At 45.9% G+C, this 27,524-nt stretch overlaps 1 long non-coding RNA gene across 1 annotated transcript; it reads right to left on the minus strand.

The window, feature by feature from the left end:
• Positions 1-377: 377 nt before the first annotated feature.
• Positions 378-21,355, minus strand: LOC129138282 (uncharacterized). The gene is made up of 6 exons (XR_008541448.1): positions 21,174-21,355; positions 8,598-8,658; positions 8,244-8,314; positions 7,707-7,758; positions 7,002-7,069; positions 378-1,818 (listed from the first exon to the last, which is right to left on the minus strand). It is a non-coding gene; the product is annotated as an uncharacterized LOC129138282 (long non-coding RNA).
• Between the last annotated feature and the right edge of the window lie 6,169 nt (positions 21,356-27,524).

Consider the following 27,524-nt stretch of genomic DNA (forward strand, 5'->3'; position numbering starts at 1 on the left):
TGTGAAGGCTGGAATTTTTCATCTTTCCTCCTATATTCATAGTGCCTATATAAGTGTGCACTAAATAAAAAGCACCTTGCTGGTATTTTTTAATTAATTGAATGAGCTAGCATTTACCATGGAAGAGGGTGTGGTGGCATAAGAGGGTGACAGGAGTTCTAGGTCTCATAGGTTCCTGATGCCAGAAAATTCACCAGCCCAGCCATACTGATGGCAGCCTTGCACCCTGAGGAAATGGTTGTGTGAGTTCCTATGAAACAATAACATTGGGATGTAATCCAGTTATGATATGACCCACTCTTGGCCGAGCCCAAAGTGGGATCTGCACCATGGGGCAGGGCAAGGACCAGAGATAAAGGCTCAGTTTATGCCACTCCTTCCCAGGCTGATGGTGTTTACTTGCATAGCCATAAAAAGCAGCCACTGGGGACAGTGGGAGAGTGTGGTAAAGCTGGACATGTTGCATTAGCTTGCTAATCACTATTAGCAGCGGTGAGAATGGGACATTTCCTTAGACTCCCCGGATTTGGACAGCAACAGCAGGTTCTGGGGCCACAGTGGTGGTACAACAGAGCTCCCCTGAGCCGCCAGTGTCCAGAATGTGAAGTCCTCTAGCCTAGGGGGAACATAGCTTCTCCTACTAGGAACTGATAAGGAGGAGCCACAGCTCAGCCACGGGAAGGGTAGACTTCTTTCTCATCTTGGCATGGGCTTCCCTGGTTGAAACACCAGACTGGTGAAGTATGACATACTGGTTTGAGTTAGTTTTATTTTATCTGTAAGAGGACTTTTAACTGGACCATCACCCCCAGGAAATGTTTCATGTAAAGAATAGCCAAGAAGGCCATAGATTCCATCCCACCAATGACACACAGCAACTGACCATTCACCCCCATATCCTGCACTGGATTTTCCATATGGCCAACTCAAGTACACATACTGCTTTACCGAGTGATGCTCATCTTTGCCTGCAATTACCACCGCGATTACATTTCTCCTCATTAGCCTAGATGGGAGGGTGCAGGGAAGGATGGTTGGATCAGGAGATCTAGTTACCATACTCTGACACTGAATTTGCTGGGTGGCTCTGCTCAAGTCAATTGACCCATCTGTGCCTCCTCTCGTGGCCCTTGTTCAGATATGCAGTGATTCCATGACTGATTTTCAGTGTTGGTCTCAAGCATGTAGCTGCCACTTGGTGCAGAGCATTAGCATATCTTTGTAATTGCTAATGAGGGAAACAAAATTCCAGAAAAGCTGTTTGGAGGAACCTAAGAATAACACTATGAGCTAAGCACTCTGCCCAAACAAATTTTGTTAAAAGAAAACCAAATTATTATCCTTTTGCAAAATAATAGCAATAATGGCCTTAACTAACATTTGCCAGGCTCTAAATATGTATCTTGCGGTGTCTAAATATTTTACACATTGTTTTCATTCCCTCCTGTTCACCCCATTGGTGAGGGAGACATTCCACACTAGAATTATGAGGATGACCAAACACATTACACTTGATGCTTAACAGATGCGATTGACGGCAGTTATTATTCACTACACTCGCAGCCTGGGAGAGGTGAACACAGCATGGGATGCTGGCCATACAGGGGTTGCCCTCAAGAGCAGGGTGAACAGGCAGGGGCTGTGGGTGGCAAGCTTTGTAGCAACAAGAGGGTGAGGTGCTCCCTGGTTCCTGCAGGAGAATATGATGGGCTTTGAACAATTCCGAGGTTAGCAGGAAACTGATACCCACTACTCAGGGATAAGTAGGAGCTGTGCCTGGTCCACTTGATAAGGTGGGTTGCTTGACTGGAGCCTTATCTGCAAGAGTAGAATGGAGAGAGGCTCTTGTGGGTATGTCAGTAGAGGTACTGCTGATTTGACCAGATTTGAAGGCAGCACACTATACCACGCCTCAATTTCAGCCTTTACATGACACACACATCGTAGTATTTCATCATCGCAACACTCCTATGAAATATCATTAAGCCTTTTTACAGATCATGAAATTGAGGCTTAAATGAGGCCAAGCAAATTGCCCAGTGTTTGCTAGCTGGCAAGTGGCTGAGCTGGTATTCAAAGCCAGGTTTGTTACTCTCAGAGTCTGAGCTCATAAGCAACTGTGGACAGGTAGATGTAACAACCCATCTTAGACATGAATCAAGAAAAAAGAAGGACAAGGGGGGAACACCCTACCCCAAATAACCAGAGAGCTCAACTTAAACACACACAGTCTTTTGTTCTGTCCACCATGTGACCTCCTGAGTCCCAGGCTACCTTCCGCAAGGCAGCTGGGTTAATTAAGCCACCTCAGTGACCATTAACAGCAGCAGCTCTGCTTCACACTTTAATCAGTGGTCCCTGAAGTGCTTACAAGCCCAGCTGCTCAGGACACACTTTCGATTCTACAGCCTGGAGGAAGAGAAACCATCCAAGCAGATCAACCAGCTCCCAGGTGCTTCAAATTCCCAAGGTCAGAGACGGCACCAGTCAGTCATCCTTTTGCATGTGGATGTTGGGTATGTCAAAGGGACTTGATGTTCTAGAATAAATTCCTTTACACAGAAAAGAGGCTTTAGATCTCTTTCAGTCCAAAGCCTTCATTTTATGGTTAAAGAAAGTAAAGTGGCCTCCCCAAGGTCACAAAGTTGGTTAGGGCAGAACCTGCTTGGATCCCTTCCCTAAACCCTTTCCCAGCTTCCTCCTCCCATGCACACCTCCCACTCTCAGGTGGAAGAAAGGAGAAACTCTCTTCCTCAGCACCCTTTGCAGTTAGGCTGACCATGTGACCCGTTCCAGGCTTTGTGCCAAGAGGGAATCTGCCAGGAGGAGTCTGGGAGCAGTGTTTCCTCCCTGATAGAAAGAAAGAATGGGCGGGCGCGGTGGCTCACGCCTGTAATCCCAGCACTTTGGGAGGCCAAGGCGGGCGGATCACCAGGTCAGAAGATTGAGACCATCCTGGCTAACATGGTGAAACCCCATCTCTACTAAAAATATAAAAAAATTCGCTGGGCGTGGTGGCAGGCACCTGTTGTCCCAGCTACTCGGGAGGCTGAGGCAGGAGAATGGTGTGAACCCAGGAGGCAGAGCTTGCAGTGAGCAGAGATCACGCCACTACACTCCAGCCTGGGCGGGAGAGCGAGACTCCGTCTCAAAAAAATAAAATAAAATAAAATAAAATAAAATAAAATAAAATAAAATAAAATAAAATAAATAAAATTAAAAAAGAAAGAAAGAAAGAAAGCATGGCGAAAGAGCTCTCTCACCATCCTCTCCAACCTCTACCTCCTATAAGAGCCAGTGAAGGACCTGAGGCTTGAAACCAGAGGTGTCTTTTAGCCATGAGGGAAAGTTCAGAGATGCAGACACAGCAACTCAGCCTCATGTGGCTGCTAAATCAACCCCCAAACTGCCCTTCCTGACTCCTCATTTCAGTAACAATTAATCCAAGTTTAAACCACTGTTAGTCATGTTTTCTCTTTGCAGCCAAACACCCTCCTCTGAGCAGCAGTCACTAGAGTTAGGCAGTGGGTGAATACCCAGAAATGTCACTCACTAGCAACCAGACCCAGGGCAAGAAACTTTTCTCTGTCTCAGTTTCCTTTTTTGGAAAATGGGCATATATTTTTACAGAGGTGCTGTAAAGTAGTGCTCCCCAACCTTTTTGGAACCAGGGACTGGTTTCGTGGAAGACAATTTTCCCATGGACCAGGGGTGTGGGGGTGGGGGAAGGTTTCAGGATGACTCAAGTGCATTACTTTTATTGTTCACTTTATTCCTATTATTACATTGTAATATATAATGAAATAATTATACAACTCACCAAAATGTAGAATCAGTGGGAGCCCTGAGCTTGTTTTCCTGCAACTAGTCAGTCACACCTGGGGGTGATGGGAGACAGTGACAGATCCTAAGGCATAAGATTCTCATAAGCAGCATGCAACCTAGACCCCTTCCATGTGCAGTTCTAAATAGAGTTTGCTATGAGAATCTAATGCCGCCACTGATTTGACAGCAGGTGGAGCTCAGGCAGTAATGTGAGCAAGGGGGTGGGGGACGACTGTAAATAGAGATAAAGCTTCCCTCGCTCACCCATCATTCACCTCCTCCTGTGTGGCCCGGTTACTAAGAGTCCAGGACTGGTACCCATCTGTGGCCCGGCAGGGGGGAGTGGTTGGGGACCCCTGCTGTAAAGCTTAAATATTTATAAAGATTGTATAATATTTTCTAGCTCACAATAGACTGTTAGCTATTATTATTTCATTATTCTCTCAGCCTACTTTCACAGAGGCTCTCCAACACAGAGCTCCTCAAAACTTTTGACAATACAGATGAATTACTTGGCAATTGTATTTAAATTCAATTTCTGATTCAAAAAGTCTGCCGTGGGCCTAAGACTGCATTTATGAAATCTTTTAGGGTATGTCTGTGCTGCTGGTGCTCAGATCACACTTTGAGAAGCAAGACTGTGGGACCCTCTGGGTCTGTTTCCTGCTAGTTCAGCCTTCTAGCTGGTGGATTTGCACTAATAGTATGCCCCAACCTTCTCATTATACTCATGGAAGCTCTTTCCTACAGTCAGACTGTCCTTACATCCAGCAGCATATTCATCAAATTCTAATTCCTGGGTTTAGCCAGTGACTCAGACCCTCCTTCTCCAGGTCTAATGGATGTCACTGTCAATCACAATGTCACCCTCAAAGGCCCACGGTCTAGCCTAGTCAGAGGGAACTGGATGTACAGAAAGACAGGTATATGGAAGAAATCTGGGGCTTTTTGAGGATTTCATTCAAAGCAGGATGCAAAGGCTCATATACTTCAGGACTGGAGCCACTTGGGGACCTTGGTCTCAGGATGATGTATGTTATGATAACCCCCAGGACTAGAATCCATTAATTCCCTTGATCCAGCACTGTGCTCCAGCCCTGGGACAGGCTTAAAGTTTGTCCTGACCCAGTTCATCTCATCTGCCTGCCTGTACTTCTGTCAGCTGCCTGTGCCAGATGTTTTATTCCCCTCCTTCCACTTGTGAAGAAGCTCAAAACCTGCGATGAGCTCTACTTCCTTCCAAGGCCAGTCTTGCCTTCACATACCTCTTCCCCTTCTTCTCCCTGTACTCTCTCCACTGGGTCTCCCCACACTCTTGCCCCCCAGTCCTGTGCTTTGCTCTCCATGTTGCTGAAGTTCACCTTCTTTCCTCCCAGATTGTGCCCTCAATTCCTCTCTTAATCGATTTTGTGTTGCGTGACTACCATACAGTAGGTAATTCATAAAGAAAAGATATTTATAAAATTTATTCTCACAGCTCTGAAGTCTAGGAAGTCCAATGTCAAGGTGCTGGCATCTGGTGAGTGCCTTCATGCTGTGTCATCCCCAGGCAGAGGACAAGAGAGCAAAAGAGAGGGAGATGGCCAAACTTGCTTTTATAACAAACCCACTTTCATGATAACTAACCTACTCCTGCAATAATGACATTATTCTATTCATGATGGTGAAGCCTTCATGGCTTAATCACCTCTTAATGGTCCCACCTCTTAATACCATCACAATGGCCATTACATTTCAACACAAGTTTTGGAAGTGCAGTGTTTTGATTATTTGTCCCCTTCAAAAAGTATGTTGAAAAGTCTCAATGTAGCAGTATTAATGGGTGGGGCCTTTAAGAGGTGAGTGAGTCATGCGGGTTCTGCCTTCATGAGATTAATCCATACATGAATTAATGGATTAATGGGCTATCACAGGAATGAGTCTGTTTAAAAGCCAGCGTGGCTCTCATTTTCACACCCTTGCCATGTGATGTCTTGAGCCATACTGGGATTCTCCAGAGAGTCCCCACCAGCAAGGAGGCCTTCGCCAGATGTGGCCACTCAACCTTGGATTTCCTCAGAACTGTAAGAAATGAATTTATTTTCTTTATAAATTATCGAGTCTCAGTTATTCAATTTTAGCAACAGAAAACAGAGTAACGCAGGAGGGGGACATTCAAACCACAGCATTCCAACCATGGCCCCCCCAAAACTAATGTTTTTCTGACATACAAAATGCATTCATTCTATCTTGATGCCCCAGAAGTCTTAACTCATTTCAGCATCAACTCAAAAGTCCAAAGCCCAGAGTCCCATCTGAATTAGAAATCGGGGAGACTCAAGTCATGATTCACGCTGAGGCAAATTCCTCTCCAGCTATAAACTGTGAAATTAACAAGCTACATGCTTCCAAAATACAATGGTAGGACAGACATAAGATAGACATTCCCATTCCAAAAGCGAAGAATAAGCAAGAAGAAAGAGATAATCTGCTTTGACTCCATGTCCTGGGCACTCTGGGGCAGGAGTTGGGTTCCCAGGAACTCAGGCATCCTTGCTCCTATGGCTTTGCTGAGTTCAGTCTACCTAGCAGGTCTCACGGGTTGGAGTGTGGCACCAGCAGCTCTCCCAGGTTAATATTTCAAGCTGGTAGCTCTACAGTTCTGGGGTCTCAGAAATGACCCTGGCTCCACTAGGCACAGCACAGCCCCTGCAGCAGCTCCAACTCCACATTTAGACTCAGCATTGCCCGAATAGAGCTCCCTGTGATGGCTCTGCCTCCATGACAAGTCTTTGCCTGGGCCCCCAGGTAGACTGTGACAGCCTTTAAAATCTAGGTGGAGGTCACTGTGCCCCACAGCTCTTGCATTCTACATGCCTGCAGAATTAGCACCATGTAGATGCTGCCAATGTCTACCGCTTACACCTTTTGGAGCAGTTGATTGAGCCACAACTGGGGCCACTTGAACCACAGCTGGAGCAGTGGAGAATCACTGCACCAGGATGTAAAAACAGAGACCCAAGGTGGTCCTGGACAGTGAGCCTGTAGAGGGCATCCAGGCCCATCCCCAAAAACCATTCTGTCCTCTGAGAGCTCTGGACCTGTCATTGAGGGCAGCTTTGAAGATCTCTGAAATGCCTTTGGGGTCATTCTTCCACTGTCTTGATGAGCCCTTCCATCTGTACGAGTCTCCTTACCCAACGGTTTGTTGGCCACACCCTTGGTTTCCTCATGTGAACACATTTTCATTCTTTAAATGGTCAGGCTGAAAATTTAAAAAATTTTTCTGTTCTGTTTTTGTTTTAAATTATCAATTCCATCTTTAAGTCATTTTTTCCCTCTTGGATCTTACTATATGCAGTTAAAAGTAGCTGCACAACTCCTCCAATATTTTGCTTAGAAGTTTCTTCTACTAGATATTCTAGTCGGACACTCTTAAATTCCACCTTCTGTAAATCCCTTGGGCACGGACACAATTTGACCACGCTCTTTGCCATTTCATAACAAGGATGCTCTTTACTCCAGTGTCCAAAAAGATACCCTCTTTTTCCACCTGAGACCTCATCAGAATGGCCTTTACACTCAGCACTTCTATCAACATTCTGATCATGGCCACTCAAGTAATCTGTAAGAAGTTTCATACTCTCCCTACAGCTCTCCTCTTCGTCTGAGCCCTCTCCAAAATTGTCCTTACTACTCTGTTTATGGAAATCTAGGCTTTTTCTAGCCTACTCTTCCAAATTTTTTCAACCTCTATCGATTGCCCAGTTCCAAAGCTACTTTCACATTTTCAGATATTTGTTATAGTAACAGCCTCAATTCTCAGTACCAACTTTCTAACCATTTTGTGTTTCTATAAACACAGGTTGGGTAATTTATAAAGAAAAGAAATATATGCTCACAGTTCTGAAGGCTGGGAAGTCCAATATCAAGATGCTGGCATCTGGTAAGGGCCTTTGTGGTGTGTCACCCCCATGGCAGAAGGTGGAAGGCAAGACAGCATGAGAGAGCAAGAGAGCAAGAGGGGGTCAAATTCACTAGTACAAGCAGCCTACTCTCATGACAACTAACCCACTCCTGCAGTAACAACATTATTCAATTCTTGAGGGTGGAGCCCTCGTGGCCTCATCACCTCTAAATACTGTCACACTGGCAATTAAATTTTAACATGAATTTTGGAGGGGACATTCAAACCACAGCACTCTCCAAACCTCTCTTAGCATCTTCTATAAGCCTCTAATTTACAATACGCCAAATGCCACTATGGCCCCTTGTTTGAAACATGTTTGTCTCCCCAGTCACTGAGCTTTCTGAAGGCAGCAACAGCCTTTCATCCCAGATCCTCTTTCTGGCTGGACCCCTCCCCTGGCTCCACCCCAACCTAACATGCCTTCCAGGCACCTGTGTCACTCTGGAGGCCGAAGAGCACAGGCAATTACCTGTGTGATGTGTTTTTCCATCTTTGTTTCATTGCCTTCATCAACCTTCTGATCAAGGTAGCCAGAAGCTGCTGTATGATCAAGTGAAAAAATAAAATCTCAGAATTATTAATCACTTCTAATGTGCTGGGCACCCTGATAAGAAATTTATGTATGCCAGTTTAATTAATTCTTGCAACTATTATCGCTATTGGATTTCTATCATCTCCACTTTACAGATGCGGAAATGGAAGCTGAGGGCAGGTAATAGGAATATTGTCTGAGGTTCCACAGCCAGGAAGAGAAGCAGTGGAGCCAGGAGCCCAGCCTCTGTTAACTTCTAGCAAAATGGCTCAAGGAAATATCAGCACAAACCTGGTTCTTGGCTGGCTTCTCCTTTTCACCGGTGGACAAACTGGTGGAAAAGTGGAGGGTCCTGTTTAAAAGAGAGTAGTTTAGTTAAATCACTGAGTTTTATTTCCTCCCACCAAACTATGAGTTGTTATTGCAAGATCCCTGAGTCAATGCCAATCTTCTACAGTCCTGGGAGCTTAAATACACTTGGCAAGCAACACCAAGTTATACAGTTTCCAATACTTAGAGGTATCTGTGAATGCAGATCTTAATGCAGTATATTCTTCTGGGGCTGCATTTTCTGTCTGAAACAGAATGTATCTTAGATGATGTGCTTAGCACAGAACATGCTTCATCTCAGGACTCAGTTAGGATAACAACAAGGCAGGCACATTGGCCAGTGTCAAGTGTGAAGGTCCAATTTAGGCCCTTACTGTGTTGAAGGCCGCTGGGCAGATGCCAGGACAGACACAGAGGCCAGGCTCCAGCACAGCGTCAGGGGAAGTCCATGCCAGGGTGTACTTGATCTGATCTCCCACATAACATAAATGATCCTAGAGACGAAGGTCCTGCCAAGAGATCTCCGGGTGACTCCAGGAGTCCTTGAGGCTGTGAATCTTTGCACCATACTTTAAATTTCTACAGAGCTCCAAATGGCTGTTGCCTCCTCAGCTCCTTTTATAAAGGAACATGGGTAAACCATGGACCATTAAGAGTAGACAAAGTTTTGCCAAGTCCTTGGTGCTATGTAGGGAAGAGCTTCTCAGAATGTTCTACTGGGTCCTTCTAGCTGTGGAGGAGGGCAAATGAGCACCAGGGGTCTGGAGGGATAGCCCGAGGCAGCCCCATAACTTGCATGGAATGTTTTTGAAGTCTTGTATTTATCTTAATAATTCATGAGAATTTTACATTTCTTTCCATGCTATACCCATGTCTATTTTATATTAAATGTAGCATTAATAATTGCCCAAAACCTGAAAAAAATGGTGCCCCAGAAAGCTGTACCCACAGTTGTCCTCTAGCCGCCATGGGGGGACATAGGCCCCAGTTCAAAAGCACCGATGTATGGCATTAATCTCACTGATTATTCTAGAACCTTCTCTGGACCACACTTAGAAAAACCACAGGCAGCCAGGGGCTTGAACCTAAGCAACATGCACACAAGTTCAGACCCAACAAAGGGAAGAATTTCCAGGAGAGATTTGTGCATAGGCTCAAGAAGCCTTTTAGAAAATGAACAAACAAAATATCTCATCATAAGTCAGGGACACCTAATATTTTGGATTCTCTGAACACTGATGTAGTCTACAGAGATCCTCCTCAGAAAAAAAAAAAAAAAAACCCACAAAACATTTCTTAGGTCTGTGTGTCCTTTAGAGATTTCTAGCGATGTGAGACCATCTGTGGGTCCCTAAGAATATAAAGATTCCCACTGAGATCCTTTGTGCAAAGGTCCCTTGTAGAGGGCATATGTTTTCTTTAAATGTTTTGAGCCAATGTCTAAACATTGAGAAAGTTCACACTGTTGTCTGGATCCTGGAGACTTGACAGCTTTGGACCTACATGATCTCATGGCTCCATGGAGGGGAGGAGCTGCCGCTGCCCCTGCAGCTGGGATTCCCTGTCCCCTCTGCCACACCACCCCCATTCCTCCTTCACAGAACCCGCCGGCCCCTGTGGCCGCTGAACTGGTGACTTGTCATGCCATTAGGTCATCGTCGGGGACATCAGGCCCTGACAGTGGCCAAGAGCCATCTGGAGTCCATGCTAGTCATCACGTGCCCCAGCTGACCTTCCACCCAGACCTGCTGCAGGGCTGTGGCTGGAGAAAAGCTGGGTCAAAGAAGCGGAAGAATCTACAGATACATCCAGTACTAGGAGCATTGGTTGCAGTGGAGGAGTTCAATTCCCCATACGGGGAATATTCTCCCCACTCCACTTGGAATGGAGCCATGAGGGTGAGTGGAGAGTCAGAGTCTGCCGCAGCCTTGGGGCAGAAACAGCTTCCCAGACAACATCGGCACCTTCCCTTGGGACGGTGGTGGCTGCAGCAACAAATTAACACAAATAGGGTGACTTAAAACAACAGAAATGTATTGTCTCACAGTTCTAGAGGCCAGCAATCTGAAGTCAAAGGGTCCACAGGGCCATGGCACCCTCTGGAGACTCAAGAGGAGAATCTGCCATTTGCCGCCTCCAGCTTCTGGTCTCTCCAGGCATCCACTGGCTTGTGGCTATGTCACTCCAATCTCTTCTTTCTGTCTGTGTTTTCTCTTCTGTCTCTTCTGAAGACTCCTGTCATTGGATTTGGGGCCCACCTAATCAATCCAGGATGATCTCATCTGGAGATCCTTCCCTTAATTATATCTGAAAAGATTTTTTTTTCCAGATGAAGTCACATTCACAGGTACTCGGGATTAGGACTTGGACGTATCTTTTGGGGGTCACCATTCAACCCACTACCCAGCTTCTTAGCCACTGGCATACGTCATAGGCAACAGCAGCCCCTAATAACAAGTGTCAGTCATGGTGGTGGCTTTGCCAGTGTTCATGGTAAAAAGTGCCCTCCATGAGCCAGACCTGAGTGGGGAGGAGAATACAGAACCACATCGCAACTTGACTTGGATGCCCTTGGTAATGAGCATGAGAGCCCAACCGGAGGACACCAAGAGGTCTCTGGGAGGGATGGAGGCACATGAAAGAGGTCCTGGAAGAGTCAGTAGGGGCTGAGCCTGATATATTTTTAACATGCTGTGACCTATTTGCACCCCAAGGCTGCTGAGGCCTGGGGAAGTGCTTAATTTGCACAGCTGCACCCTCATGAGAGCCCTGGTCTCATCTGAGTCCACCTGCCCATGCCCCAAATCCAAACCAGTGTGTTCCACTCTCATGCTCTGCCAACCAGTATGAGGTGAGCCATCCAACACTCCTGAGCACTTCCCGTGTGAAGTTCCCATGCTGGGGTACCCCTCTCCCTAGAGCTCTAGATGGAGAGACAGAGAGGCATTCTCCAATCACCTGGGAAAAGTCAGTTAGGTGTGGATGCCAGAGGTTTTCATCGTCCTATTCCTGTCCCTTATTTAAAAAGTGAGTGGGCTCTGTGTTCACTGTCCCCTGGTGGGATGCAGTAGAAATAAAGGCAGAAATTGCCCAGCTTTGGTCTTCTGGAAGTCTAAGCCCCTGGGGGATGTCAGAGAATCTACTGAGCTGGCAAAATAAAAGGGCTTAGGGGTATGTATTAGCCCATTATTGCTATAAAGAACTACCTGAAACTGGGTAATTGATGAAGAAAAGAGGTTTAATTGATTCAGTTCTGCAGGCTTAACAGGAAGCATGACTGGGAGGCCTCAAGAAACTTACAATCATGGCGGAAGGTGAAGGGGAAGCACGTTTTACCATAGTGGAGCAGGAGAGAGAGAGAGACAAGGGGAAAGTGCCACACACTTTTAAATGATCAGATCTCATGAGAACTCACTATCACGAGAACAACAAAAGGGGAAGTCCACCCCCCATGAGCCAATCACCTCCCACCAGGTCCCTCTCTCAACACTGGAGATTACAATTCAACATGAGATTTGGATGGGGACACAGAGCCAAATCAGATCAGAGTAGAAACAAAAAATACTGGACCAATAAACAGAAGGAGCATTTCCCCAGATCAGGCAATTTTCCCCAGGTCAGGGAGATATTCTCCTGGGGTGTGGGGAGGAGACTGGGATAGCTCAGCAAGGTCCCAGGAAGGCGGCAGCTGCCTGGTCCTCTTAGGTACTTGAGAAAGGTATCTTCACCCCAAATGGGGCTTTGAACCTCAGGCCTAATTGCCTCAAGGGCCAGCCAATGGACTGTAATGTATATAGACTGATGATGAGGCCCAATGAGGACCAGAGGATCCATTCCTGCCCCCACCCCACTCAGCAGTTCCACAACCTACATATGTCCCTGAGACCATGATCTGGTCACAGAGTAAGGAAAGTGCCTTGGTTTGCTAGGGCTGGCCCAACAATTCCACAGACTGGGTGGCTTCAACCACAGACTTTTTTTTTTGTAGCACTTCTAGAGGTCAGAAGTCCAAGATCAAGGTGTCACTTGGCTATTTCTGAGGCCTCTCTCCTTGGCTTGTGGATGACTGTCTTCTGCCTGTGTCTTCACATGGGCTTCTCTCTGTGCCTGTCTGTGTCCTAATATCCTCATTACAACACTGATTATATGGATTTAGGGCCCACTCTAATGATCTCATAGTAACTTAATTGCCTCTTTAGTGGTCCTGTCTCCAAACACCATCACATTCTGAGGTACTGGAAGTTAGAACTTCAACAGAAGAATTTTAGGAGTCCGAATTCAGCCCTTTACAAAGAGGAACTTTCAGGAAATGATCCAGCTTGGTGAAGAAATGGTTCTCTTGAAATAAAATTTAAGTAAATAAAAAACACAGATTTCTCTTTTGTACACACCTCGGGATGTGGACTGATTCATGCCTACTGGCCCCCACAGGTGCCTTTTCCCCAGGCAGGAAGGTACAGATCCTGGGAGGGGCATGATTGTGTTTTTGTTTTTTATTTTTTAAAGGAAATCTCCAGGTGATTTTCAGTCCCTCCCACAGAGGCCCACCGCTGTGCCAAGTGGGCACAGGGCAAATCCCAAAGCTCTTGCTCAGTTATAAGACAAATAGTCAGTAGGTGCCTTCTATAGGCGAAGCGTTGTGCAAGGCACCTGGAGGAAAACCAAAGTATGTGGCCTGCCCTTACCTGTTATATACAGCAAGGCGCTCGGTCAAAGCAAAGAAAGCCCAAAGGCATTCCCAAGCTTGGTGCTCCAGACCTCCCTGTGCACTCACATGCCTGCGCTCTTTACTCTCATCCAGGTTCTTTCTCCCTCCCTAGATCTGCTAAGAAGTGTATATGGATGGGTCACCTTTTCCAAAGAAGGGTGGGAACGTCCTCCCCTCAAGGGAAACAAGTGTCCTGTGGTGGCAAGGAATAAGGAGAGTGAGGAATATGACTTTGTGGCAAATGCTTTAACTTGGACGTAAGAGCTAAGTCTGGCATTGCTGCAATTGAATGGATACTATTGTCCCAACTTTGCAGAAGACTCTGCGTATCTTACTTTGGGATATCCTGAAAGTGGACCTTTGGACAAAGATTTTCTATGCAAGCAGTTTCTTGGGCAGGGATCCAGGAAGCACAGTGAGGGAGAGGGGAACAAGTGCTGGGAAGGGGAGGGGATCAGTAGAGGACACGCTAGTGAGTGGGCTACTGCTGCAGGCGCATGGGGCTCAGTCCCAGTGGGGACTCTGAAGCCTAGGGCCATGAGCTCAAGTAAGCATGCATTGGAATAAGGAGAATGCCCAGACCTTGTAGGATTGTTGGTCATAGAGTCTGAATTGACATTGATAGCTGGGGACATACGGGAGCCAGGTAATACATGGAGTCCTGGCCCAGGTCTAGCTTACAGTGGATTTGTTTGACTCATAGACCACTGAGTGGTTGTTTTCCTAATCACTCAATAGAGAGTTGGAATGAAAATGCTTGGTGGTTGTCAAAAGTCTCACATTGGAACCTTGACCTGTAGCATAAGAGTTTTAATACCGGGGAAAGCCAAATAGAAACCCAACCCCTGTCCTTGGTCAAAATAATTTTTAAAAAAACAAAATGCATCCCCAGGAGAACAATGGAGCTTAGTGGTACCAGCAAAAATTTGAAGAAGGCAGGGGTGGTATCATTGCCATATCCCAATTTAATCTGTTAGGGAAGCAGGAGCCCAGGCGAGCCAAAGTGACACCATTTTAAAATCAATTCCATCTTAAAACTGGCAAGGCATATTCCTTGCCAGTCATGACCCATGGTCCTGAGATGTTTACAGCTAAGGAAGCAGCTTAGTGATGCTACAAGGACACACTCCTACAACAACAAAACGTCCAGATGTCCCAATACTCATATATGTTTCCAAGATAATTATAGTTACGCTTTGATGTACTTACACACTAAAATGTCAAGGATAGTTTTATTTAAATCAATAGAATAATTTTGTCATGCTGTCAGCCCATCCGTATGTGGGCACAACTTAGTTTAGTCTCTACATAGACAAGACCCCTATATAAAAAATTAAACTTAAAATAAAGATGATACATTCCTCTGCTTGCTTCCTGAGGAATGTAATGGAGTAGTTTCTAACAAACTTGCTTCTTTCACTGTGCTCTGTGACTTGCCTTGAATTCTTTCCTGCATGAGATACAAGAATCCTCTTTTGAGATCTGGATTGGGACCCTATTTTCCAGCAACAAATCCATCAGTCTGGCCACTACAGAAATCAGAGGGTCATGGAGATGACAACGGGCTATCACAAACTCAAGCAAGTAGTAGCGTCCATTGTAGCAAGTGTGCCATACGTGGCAAAGAGAGATTAACACAGCCTTTAGAACATGGTGTGCACAGGGGTGCTGCCCTTGACCTGGAAATGTGTACTTTGCCCTATGTATCAGCAAAAAAGACCAGAAGTAGTTCCCCTTCATGTAGGACTGATATAGATTTCTCCTGAGGCCTCTTTCCTTGACTTGCAGACAGCCACCTTTTCACTGTTTCCTTACCTTGTCTTTCCTTCGTGTGCACACATCCTTGGTGCATCTCCCCCTCCTTATAAGGACATCAGTCATACTGGATTAGTGTGCTACTCTTATAACCTCATTTAATCTTAATTACCTCTTTAAAGGCCCTATCTTCAAATACGGTCATATTGGAGGTTAAGGCTTCAACCCATGCATTTGAAAGCGGAGGGACAAAATTTAGTCTGTAAGAGGCACCATGGCACAGATAGACAGAATGACCCAGCCAGCTATGATCAGCCATCTCAATTCTGGCACAAGGAGCTCACAGAGTAGCTAAGGTGACAGAGAAGGAGATTGAGGTTGTGCCTGGACCTAACAGCAAGGGCTCCCTCTCATCAAGGCTGATCTAGCTTTGGCTGCTGCTGCATGTCCAACCCATCAGCAGCAGAGGCCGACAATGACACACAGACCTGTCTAGCCCAAGTGCGTGCCCCCTCCCAGGGGACAAGTGTCACCAATGACTGACTTCTGCATGGGTATGTAGGTCCAGCCCCTTTTCTTCAATTTGGGAAAACTCTGATGGATCATTCCGGTTACGGAGCTCCTGTGGAAGCAACTGAGGTCTCAGTCATAGCACCATCACAGGTCAGCTTCTCTCTCTGCCCAGTTCTGCCATCCTCACTCCCTTACATGTGTATCTCCCAAGAACACTCCCCAATAAACGTCGGCACTCAGCTCTCAGAGTCTGCTTTCAAAGGACCTATGATAAGACAGTAACCTTTCTAAAACTGATCTGAGAATGAGCCTGCGTTCAGAATATCCTTTCCCCACTGTAGAACACTGGTGCCCCTCATCTACTTTAAATATTTCTGTGGCTTATTACCCTAGTTGAAATACACACCTGGCATTCTACAAAAGGAATCGAAGTATTGTCTCAAAAGACTATCTTCATGATTAATCAAGGCCCACTGAGCCATAGGGCCTCCAGCCTTTCCCTAACTGAGGGATACTTCTGCTAATGGTGAAGCTTGGTGTTAAAAATAATGTTTAGACCTGTTTTGTGATATTCTGAATGTAGAACAGCCAAAGCCATTTAGATTAGTGTCATTTGTTCTCATAAATGTGAATAAAATGCTTTGTGGGACTACCAAATTCTTTAAAACACGTTACATAAAATGTGCAGATAATCTTAGGAGATTCTTTTTAGAGTTGGTGTGTTTCATTCAATAAACTTGTTTTATCAAATCACATAACATTTATTTAATTGTCACCAATCATTCTTTTATTTCATCATATAGAGTATTGCATATTTGTCTTATTTTTTTTTTACCAAGAAATGAACTTTCTAAAACTTATGAAAACATTTAGATGGTAGCTTACAAAAATACACAGTGATAGATAAATTTTTCCTTATTCTCTTAAGGTGTATGTGGAAAATAAAGTACAAAGATCAATGGAGAAACTAATATCCTCCTGCCTGCCCATGTTTTCAAGCAATTAATAAATAAGAGAAAAGAAGAAGCTAAGAGACAACAAAAATATATAATGACATCCCTTCACATGGGGTGGGGGAGAAGCACCACCTCCTCTCCAACAGGATACCCACACCTTCCAGATTATCTGGGTAGACCTCAAATTCCAATACTCTGATCTGCCATCCTCAGAAGATCACGTAGGACTGTCAGATACCTTGTTCTCTTTGGGGAAAGGGTATAGAGCACAGAGTCCCAGTAACCACACACCTTCTTACCCAGCCTACAATGGCTTCAGAGCACAGAGGTTGCGGTGCCCTTGGCTTCCTGACCAGGCGCTCCTGGTTGGCCTTCCCCCAGCACTTCCCAGCAGACCTGGTTCCTGGTAGTGACTCCTTTGCTTTTCTTCCGGGTCTATTTTTGTCCAGAGTCGCCAATTCCCCACCACAAGTCTCCGTTCTTTTCCCCCAAGGACCTTCATTGATTACCCTAAAGGGGTTTTCCCTTGCCCAATCCTGGTGCCTTTGAGTCACAGCCGGCATCCTTGCCAGGGGGCCACCAGCCCACTCTGCTAGCTGACCAACAATCCTGTTTTTGGGTCTAAGGAAAAGTGTCTCATGTGATCATCAGAGCTTGAGCCAGAGGACATATATGGGCAGGGCTTAGACCAAGGGCCAAAGGCAACAGGCCCCAAGTGAGGGCAGAGATGTGAAGTCATAGATAGTCACTGCTGCTCCAGGCACCCACCTGGGAGAGCCTGCATTGCCCCACGAGTGACCAAGTGGTCTCATTCCTCTGGATATAGCAAAATTAAGAACCTTAGCCATGAAGAGGTCAGGAGGCTTAAAGGGACATTTCTGAAGTTGGGGCCTTTGCACTTGAAGTTATCCAAGTAATTGAGCATTAGACGTCTTCCTCTTAAACCTTGTACGCTCTCCACCAAAAGGTTTGAAGCCTGGTAAAACTCTTGAAAAAATGCACACCATTGTGGTAGCCATGTCTTCAATTAGCCCCTATCCATAGAGCAACATTTTAGCTCAGTGACTGCAAAGACACCCTCTCTTCTTATTTTATCCCTAATGCTTAGGTTGCTGCTGGCTAATACTTAGTATTAAATAATTTATTTAATACTAAGAAGTATTAAATAAATATTGATGGCATGAATGATCATTCTGACTTGAAAGGGCATTTATTGAACTTTTTAGTCCACCAAACACCATAAGCCCTTGATTTTTATTTCTTCTGCTCTAATTTCTCAGAGCTTGCAGATATTTCCTTGCAGGTCATCGTTGCCACCTGGGCAAGACAGGAAGGCTACCCTCATCCCACTCACTTGTTCTCCTTTTGATCATATACTCTCATGTTCGCCAATGCATCAAATTGGTGACCTTCTTCTAATCACAGACAAGTACAATAAGATTGGAAGGTGTCATGTTTTGGCAGGTGAACCTGTTTCTATAAGGATCCTGAAAAGACCAAGGTATATTTATTACCCTCAGTTTCTTTCCTTGACTTGCTCTTTGCACTCTGATGGGCCAGCCTTGGAATATCTCCAAGAGCAGCTGTTGGCAGGTCTTTCACCCCAGGAAAAAAAATATCAGCTCTGTATTACTCAAGTTGTCTCTAAAGATGTTGGTCATTAGCCACTTCACTCTCTCTCGCCTGCTTGTGAAATATGGGTTGGATTCCTTCTGACATGTTACATCCCCAGTTGATCTCCTAACGCAAATAGGAATTTATGGAGACATTCAACCCAGGAGTTTATGACCTGACTGGGAGGGAAAATCTCCTGTACAAACATCTTCTCTAATTTTTTTGTATCTTTCCCATCTCAACATTCCCACTTCCCAAAGACTCTAATGAAACAGAAGCACAATTTTTGATTGAGCACCCAGTCTGTCTACTATAATACTCTCTGGATCCCTTGTTACCAATATATTTATAATCCTATTTCTAACTAAGGAGTTTAGTTATAAGCTAAACTCCAGCATTTCCTCAGGAGGTGCTGGCCTCATAAATGTCCTGCAAGCAAGGAAAGTAGATCTTCCAGGAATGGCAGGAATCACGAGAAGACTGAAGGGTCAGCTCTTTAATTGGACCACCTCAATCGTTTGGGCTGTTAAACAATCTTTTTGCTCAGTCTTTCCCACATTATAGTAATTAAATAGCTCCTCCCACATCCTCAACAAAGTCAAACACAGCAGCTTCACTGGGTGAAAAAGACCACTCTTGATTTGGGTGAAAAATGTTCTTTCCCACCCATGAGGAAGGCCAAGCAGCGAATCCTCCCACTGCTGAGATTAGAGCAGTTATTTCTGCTAACACTGCCATCCCTTCTCTCTCCAGAACACTTTCTCTGTTATCAAGTTGAGCAAAGCAAGGAAAAAGTAAGCTGGTCAAATGTTTACTTGGTTGGTGAGCGTTGACAAAATGTTGGCCTCTGTGTGGTTCTGGATGAGACATGCACCCCCTGACCCAGCCAGCCCTGGGCTACAATGAGAACCAAGGAGCAGGTGATAGCTCTTAAACAACCAGCCAGTCCCAGGTTTTCAGCCCAGTGTTTGTTCACTTATCCCAGACGCTTGACTCACGAGGGACCGTGTTTATACTGGCTCTGTCCCAGGGTCACTTTGGTTGAGTGGTATCCATTGGTGCGGCTCCTACAGCAAGAGACCAAGTCCTGATGCCAAGAGAGATTAGGAGTTTGCAACGGGAAAGAAGAGGAAGAAACAAAAAAGAGTGGCTCCAAGTCAAGTAAGTTGCTGAGCTGACTTGAGCTTGTTTCTACTTGTGGAAAACTAAAATCAATCTCTGGTCTGGTTGAAATAATCTTCAGACTGTCTGAACACCATAGTTGGTGGCACAGATTTACAGACATCTCAGCAGATTGGAGTGCAGGAGAGCAGAGAGTAAGTGGGTTATGAGCCAGCTTAAAGGTTCACTCAATGGAAACTGGAGCCCCGTCTTTCCAGAGAGGCAAAAAATGAATAATAATAATTGTGATGACGATGATGATGATGATACATTAAATAAACCTCCTTGGAGCTTTTTGCTGACTTCTTCTGCTGGTGCCTGCACTTTCTGCCTCCCTGGAGGTTCCAACAAACCTTCTGACTCTAAAAGGAAACCCTTCTGAGACCAAAAGGATAGCCAATTATCTCAAGTTTTACAGCATGAATAATCTAATTGGATACTAAGAGGAGTCCAGATATTTGCACAAAAATTAAACCATCACACAGAAGGGTATTATACCCCTGCCTGGCCTCCTTCTTCCTAAAAGCCTGGAGAGTGAACAGACTTGAGTGTTGAACGACCCCCATTTCCTCCTGCTCTACCATGAGTGGGCACCGTGGCCTCAGGCATGGGACCAACCTCTCCATATCCTCTCAGTTTGAGGAGGGAGGTGCTATCCACTGTGCCTCCCTTGATAGAAGAAATCAAGCATGCATTGAAGCCCTTGACAAAGAAAAAATTGCTGAACAGAAGCAAGGTCTGCAGGACATGGGTCCTATTGCTGCTGGGCATTTTGCAAGGATAAATATTACATAGTTACTCAGTTTGATAGGAAGTTTTCTCACAAGAATTGGAACTGGAGGGGATGGAAAATAAAAACTCCAATGGAAAAGGCTAAATTCCTTTTATCTTCATTCTTTATTGTTAACTACTTAAGCCACATAATCCCCTCAGTGTCAGGTATCCCAGGCCAAGAATCCTATATACCCAGGCACTTCGCCACCCCTGCACCACCAGGCCACATAATACTAGAGATTCATTCAGAAAAACTCTTTCCAGATTGATTAATTGGTGATTGAATAAGTGAGGGAAGGAATAGGGGAAAGGGCAGAATCAGTAAATGGGAAGAGAACGCAGGAAGACAAAATTAGCGTGGCAGGTACAATGGCACCTGCCCAGATCCCCTCTCTATGAAGGACAGATGGCCGCAGCTGCCAGTAGGGCCATTATACCCTTCAGAAGTGGCTGCAGTTGCAGAGAGATGCCTGACTAGGGCATCCCACAACTGACAGATCCAGGCAGGTGTATAAAGGTACCACTGGGTCATTTTAACCCAATGCTGAACAATGCTGCTAAGCCATTTTAGCTCCTGAGCTTCCCTGGCATCCGCTGAGGCTGTCTCCTCTACATCATTGCTCAGCTCCCACCTCTGCCCACTCAAACTTTTCTTGTCCTCACTTCCACTGGTGTCGATCTCAAGGGCACCAAATATCCTATCCCTTAAAATCCATTAACAAATATCCTATCCCTTAAAATCCATCTCAGAATCTGCCTCCAGAGAACGCGACTGTGACCACTAGGAAATGTAGCCAATGGAAATTCTCAAAGACTAAGAGGAGAATGAAGAAGGCAGGGGACACACTCATCTTCTTTGTGCTGTCATTGCCATTCCTTGTCTGGGTGTCTGCTTCAGCAAGGCACTGGAGCACAGTGACAAAGAAACATGTGTTAGGTTCCTGGGACCTCTTTCTCACCTTAGTTTTGTCACTCACGAGCTGTGTGGTCATGGATAAGTCAATGTCTCAGGGCCTCTTTTTGCAAGTTAAGAAACAAGGAGAATAATGATCCTACCTGACATTTGAGTCATCATGAGGATCTCCTATGACCGTGGATGCCAGTGTGCACGGGAGATGGTAACACCCCATCTGCTAGTGACATTTCCCTCTTCTCCAGCCAAAGCTTGGAAAGACAGTGGGACCTTGAAAATGGCAGCCAGAAAGGCAGCCATTTCCACCCTGACCTTCAATCCCCAGGCTGAGGAAGTCCTTGCAGGGAGGAGTTAGCTGCTAGAAGTCATGGGAGAGGGGAGGGTACTATCTCATTAAACTCTCACACCATAGATCATATTGAACACCTGCTACCTATGTGTTAAACTCCAGGCCAGTCCACACACATAGGGAGATGGAAATTAACTAAACCTGCAAACAAATAAAAACCTCCCACAGGGAATAAGCCAAGTAACAGGAGTTACAGAAGGCCTCCCTGAGGAAGTCACACTTGAACTGAGAACTGAATGACGAGAAGGAGGTATGACGACAAAGGAGGAAGGGAAGGTGATTGCAATCTGAGATGAATATGAGTCCCAAGAAGTCCTCATGGTCAGGGGAGCAGAGAGCAGAAGGCCTGGAACACGAGGGTGAAGCTGGGAGAAGTTGGGAGGCAAGAGCTGAAAACGGGCTGGGGAGAGGATGAGGGCAAAGTTGAGCAAGTCCTGGCAGGTCAAAGACTATTAGCTTTATCCTGAATACAACGGGGAGTTGTGGAAGGGCCTTAAGCAGCAGGCAGATGGTTATACCAGCTGCAGAGGGAAGGATGGATGGCAGGGAGGTCAGAGTGGGTAGCATTAACAACCATGAGCATTGGTTGATTTACTACGTGCTTGACACAGTTCTAAGTGTTTAAATGAAGCACAGGCACCCAATAAAATAGGTACTATTGGCCGGGTGCAGTGGCTCACGCTTGTAATCCCAGCACTTTGGGAGGCCAAGGTGGGTGGATCGCCTGAGGTCAGGAGTTCAAGACCAGCCTGGCCAATATGGTGAAACCCTGTCTCTACTAAAATATAAAAATTAGCCAGGCATGGTGGCTGGCGCCTGTAATCCCAGCTACTCAGGAGGCGTAGGAAGGAGAATCACTTGAACCTGGGAGGCAGAGGTTGCAGTGAGTCGAGATAGTGCCATTGCACTCCAGCCTGGGTGACAGAGTGGGAGTCCGTTTCAAAAAAAAAAGGTACTATTAAGATCCCCATTTTAAAGATGAAGACATGAAAATACACAGAGAACAAACAAACATGATGCCAACCAAGCTGTCTGGCTGCAAAGCCATACACGTAACTACACAATACTACATGGTGGGTAGACCAGATGGACAGCTATTTTAGTAATCCAAATTTGAGTGACAGCAGTGGAATTGGAAAGAAGTGGATGGATTTTCAAGCATGTAGGAGATCAAAAGAAAAGTCAGAACTCAGTTACACTTTGGCCACAGGGATGTGGGGAGATGGTTTTTGGGAGAGTGATGGGGTGGCAGTGAGAGACACTGAGATATAGGGGTCCAGAAGAAAACCAGGGTTGCAGTATCAGGACGGACAGGAGGTCGGGGACAGCATGAGTCCACTGGGACCTGCAGAGATTTGAGATGTCCCAGTGACATATTTCGTAGTGTTGTATTCTTTTAAGGATACCTGGTTTTATCCTCCTACAATATTCTGGCTCTTTCTGTTTGACTACAATCCATCTGGAACAGTCACCTGTTTAATATAATCTGGCTCCTGTGCACACAGGAAAGGAGCCACCGTCTCCCTTAAAGTCCCCTTCCAGAAGCAAGAGTGTCCTCACCCCTCCTCAGCCCAGCACATCCTCATGCGAAATCATCATGGGAAGCAGGACAGTCCCTGCTATGCAAGGAGAGGGCAGTTGAGCATGAGGGCTGGTTAAGAGAAGAGATTTCTGAGCCCGACTCCAAGCCCTACGATTTATGAGTTGTGAGATTATGTCTTTGCCCAATTTATTAATCTGTCTAAACCTCAGTTTTTCTATCTGTAAAATATGGTTCTTGAGAGGCTGCAATGAGATGATATACCTAAGAGAAAGCCCAGAGCCTGGCAGGCAGTAGCCAAGCGATGGTAGCAGTTATTATCCCTAGTGGAAATCCCAGCGCATGAACACTCTTGGATTGTTGTTTGTTTCACAGCTCGAGTCTCTGGAACTGGAGGAATCCCTTCCAGTTACCTCCTGTTCTTGCTTTTCGGATGCCGGGGGCCTCTCTTGCCAGAACAGCGGTCATGAGCCATGAGGGCAGTTTCTACACATCTTCCTAGACAGGATGGCTTGGCTCATGATCTGGAAGATGTTTTGCCACTGTTCAGCCACAAGAATGGTTGTCATTTGCTCCCTTGCTTGTAAAGGAAGGCTCGTCTATGGCATTTGCTTAGTGAGAGCAGCAGTTTAGAGGATAAGGAAAGAAGTTTGTTTGAAGAGAGTCTCAGAAAGTGAAAGGTAATTGTTTTACACAGATGATGGATGAAGCGACTCCTTTTGCAATAAGCCCTTATCTTTCCTTAAAGCTTGTTCCAAGGGGGAAAGGCTATCACCTGGCCTACTGTGATTCTTGGAGTCTCCTCTGGCAAAAGAGGTGGCAGTTGTGGCTTGCCTCCATTTCGTTTTCTTTGCTGAGACCTCCAGAAAGTCAACCTGCCTCAGAAGGTGCAGGTCCCATGGGTTGTGGCCCCTCACGGGATGGTTACAAGGCAGGCAACTGAGTCACACATTTCGTTGCTTCCCAGGACACTGGAGACTTCTCACCTTGAGGGTGGGAGAGGGTGGGAGAGGTCTGACGGTTTGAAGGAAAGAGGGATTCCTAGACACTGCAGGTCTTGGTAGGGAAAATGTCTTTGTTTATGAAGCCTTGGGGAGCACAATCATGAGTGATTTGGGGAAGGATTTCCTGGGGAATGGAGACTCTGTGAAACAGACAGGTCTCGCCTCATTTCTCTCTAGTCCCTGGCAGCAGCTGCTCACAGGAAAGAGTGCAGGGTCTTTGCTAAGATTCACTGAGGTTCCAGCACTGCATAGAAACAAGTAGCTAAGTGTCCCAGTAATTGTCACCATCTGTACCTAAGAGAAAGGAAAACCTCACGTGTGACCATCTTTTTTTTTTAAGCAATCATTTCTTGAGAGAATAAAGCAGAAAAACCTGAACTTATCCTTTTGCTTGTACTAGGAGAAAGAGAAAACGCAACAAAACACACACCTGACCCCTAGCTAACCTTTCTCAGGATGGGGATGGGAGGGTCCTGTCTGGAATCTCAGAAGTTGGGGCTTCCTAAGGCACCCCTACACCCCCATTTCCTGGAATCGGCTAAAAGAAAATGGAAAACTAGCCGAGATATTTGACTGAGGTTTCTTAAGAAAACATATTCTTGGTTTGGGTTGTTTTCTGAGGGGAGGGTTGGAGCGATGTGGTTTAAGTAAGAAAATTGCTCATGAATACTGATGGAAATTATGACTCTCTTGACTGTTCCACATGTCTCTGGCTATAGTTACAGGAAGCAAAGAGGAACAGTGTTTGCGAATTACCTGGGGAACGCGGGCAGAGTGGACAACTGATCTAAAAGGCTGGAGCCAAGAAAACATCACTGCATCAGTGATCTGGGTAATTCCATGGCTGGAGCATGTGTTTAGTTACTTAAGTGGAAGGTGGGGACGATCTTATTTCGGGAGCCTGGCTGGACTCCAAGATGAAATAAGATAACCTACTTCATCTAATTTGTTGCCCACACTCCCTAGAGACTAACGCATCTCAGGTCTCTCTGACGTCTATCCTAGTGAATCTCAAAAGATTTATTTTCATACTCTTTTAATAAGGTCAGTCAACCAAAATCTAAACTACTTGACTTGACTTTGAAAATGGTTTTAGAATCACAGTTCATAGTATAAGAGCACAAACAGTTTCCATTATCTTTGAATAAATCCAATAAATAATATTCACAAATTCTAAGACACAGACAATTTTAGTTGTTTGACCAACAGAATCAGTTTTTCTCTGGTGTATCTTTGTGGTTACCCTTTATGATGTCACGTTTCTGCTATCAACTATCTATTCAGGGAAAGATAAACAGAGGGCAAACCGTATTTGTTCATATCTTTTGGGTTAAAGACACAAAAATTCTGCTTAATTGCCTTCATCAATCAGTAGAAGATCCTAAATTCCTGGGGATCATGGAGCTCAAATTGTTAGGGTGGGCCATGTGTACACAGTCATTCATTCAATAATTCATTCACTCTCTCAGCCAGTCAATAAGTGTTGCACATCTGCAAAGTGCCCAGCACTGGGCTAGGCTCTGGGCATTTCAAGATGAATAAGACCCCACTTCTGAATGATGTAAAGAGCTTTCCAGCTACACAGTGGCATTTGTAATGTCACAGGCAGTCCAAGGAGGGAGTGGTTACTTCACAGAAGTCACTAGAGAAAAAGAGTATTTATGCAGGGCCTACAAGGATGGGAAAGATTTTGGCAGGGAGAAACAGAGGGCTAAGGAGCTCTAGAAAGATGAGTTTCCAAGTATAAGCAAACTGAGGAAGCTGGAAATGAGGAAAATGGGGTGGTCACCATGGCTGAAGCTTGGGAAATGCAGAGCGGAGTGGTGGCAAATAAGCCACTGACAAATTGCCGAGTTTCTTCGGAAGCAACGAGTGGGGCTTTTCTCTGTAGTAGCTGGGAACCAAAGAAAATGTGTGCATGGAGGCAGAGGCAGTCAGGGATCTGATCGGAAAGTTCAGTGTGCTGTCAGGTGAGGAATGCATTACACAGGTGGGTTGGAAATACTGGGATAGGAGGCAAGAGATACAGACTTGAGCAAATGCCTGAGAGGGAAGCAGTAGGTTGCTGAGCAGGGCATTGCCGAGGGCAAGAGGAGAAGGAGGTGGCTGTGCAGAGGGGGCAGGCCACCCATCTGGACTCTGTCCTGGCCCCACTCTTGGCAGCTATGGGACCAGGTTTAAGTGGCCTCCAGTTCCTCTGGAGAGAGAGAAGGACTGGGTACAGCAGCCCCTCCCCCAAGCCTATTGAGACATCTGTAGGGAAGAGAGTTCAGCTCACTGGAAAGGAGAAGCCTTCAAGGCTGGAGAGGGCTGTGGTGATGTGGTTATCTAACTTTGCTGTGGGTCAGAATTGCCTGGGCAGCATAGCAAGCGGTCCCATCCCTGGAAACTCAGACTGGGCTGCCTTTGTAGCTGCACCACACTTTGGAAAACCCTAATCTCACATCTGGGGTGTTTTCTGATTCTCTGTTTGGAGGATTCTGAAGCTCAGAGGGGCTGGGTGGGTCCAGCCTGAAAGGGGCACATCCCATCACCTCTCTCTCCTCCACCATTCACAGGGACGCCCAACACGATGCCCTCCGTGTCTTCATCTCTCCCTCTCCACCTCCTCAGTCCCTTTCCCTGGACTTCATGGGAGCCTGTTGAGCTCAAAAGATCCCCAAGAGCCAAGATGCAAGCCTGCAGATTTCAGGACAGCTGGTCCTGGCGCTGCTGGCTGCTCGCAAGGGCCGGGCCTCCTCATTGCTGTCACCAGCCCCCGTTGGGCCTCATCAGAGCAAGGCCAGGCTCGGCTGATGCACGGCGCTGTATTCCTTGACACCTCCATGGGGCTTGCTGCCCAGAACGTCCCAGGCTTGCTGGAAATGCTGAAGCTCAGGCTCACCTCAGACCCACGACTCAGAGTCTGTATCTTTTCCAGATCCTGGAGTGATCGCATGTGCACATATAAATCGGAGACGCTTTGGCTTCCATAGCCTCTGCTGGCTGTAACTAATCCTTCCTCACCCCATACTGAGGGAAAAGAAAGAAGGGAAGGGAGGGAAAGGAAGGGAAGAGAAAGGAGAAGGAAGGACAGGGGGAGAGAGAGAGAGAGAAAGGGAAGGAAGGAAGGAAAGGAAAGAAGGAAGGAAGGGAGGAAGGGAGGGAAGGAGAAAGAGAAAGGAAGGAAGAACAGGAGGTTAGGAGAGAGGAATGAAAGAAAGAGAATGAGAGAGGGACAGAGGGAGGGAGAGAGAATGATTCTGTGAGTCTCTTAACTCTGGTCCTCCTGTTACACATCTTTTCTTCTACTTTTCCTTTGTTTCACACTTAAGCTTTGAAGATGTAAAGTAGGACCAGAGGGTGGGAAATTCAAGAACCTTGAAATAAAAGACCTTTCTGTTTGCCTTTCATTTCCTAAAAAGGAAGTCCTCACTGACTGTTCCTGTAAGGGATATTAAGCTGTGTGGATTATGAGTGATTCGTCACACAGCAATTTGGAGCAGGAAGCACACGAAACCCTAGAGCTAGCCTGCACGCAACTAATTGAAGCCCTCAATTAATCGGATTGGCTTCCACCTTCAGGAGAAAAGCAAATACTAAGAAAACAAATTAGCACCTG

Source organism: Pan troglodytes, chromosome 22, assembly GCF_028858775.2.
Source record: "Pan troglodytes isolate AG18354 chromosome 22, NHGRI_mPanTro3-v2.0_pri, whole genome shotgun sequence".
NCBI classification, from domain to species: Eukaryota; Metazoa; Chordata; class Mammalia; order Primates; family Hominidae; genus Pan; species Pan troglodytes.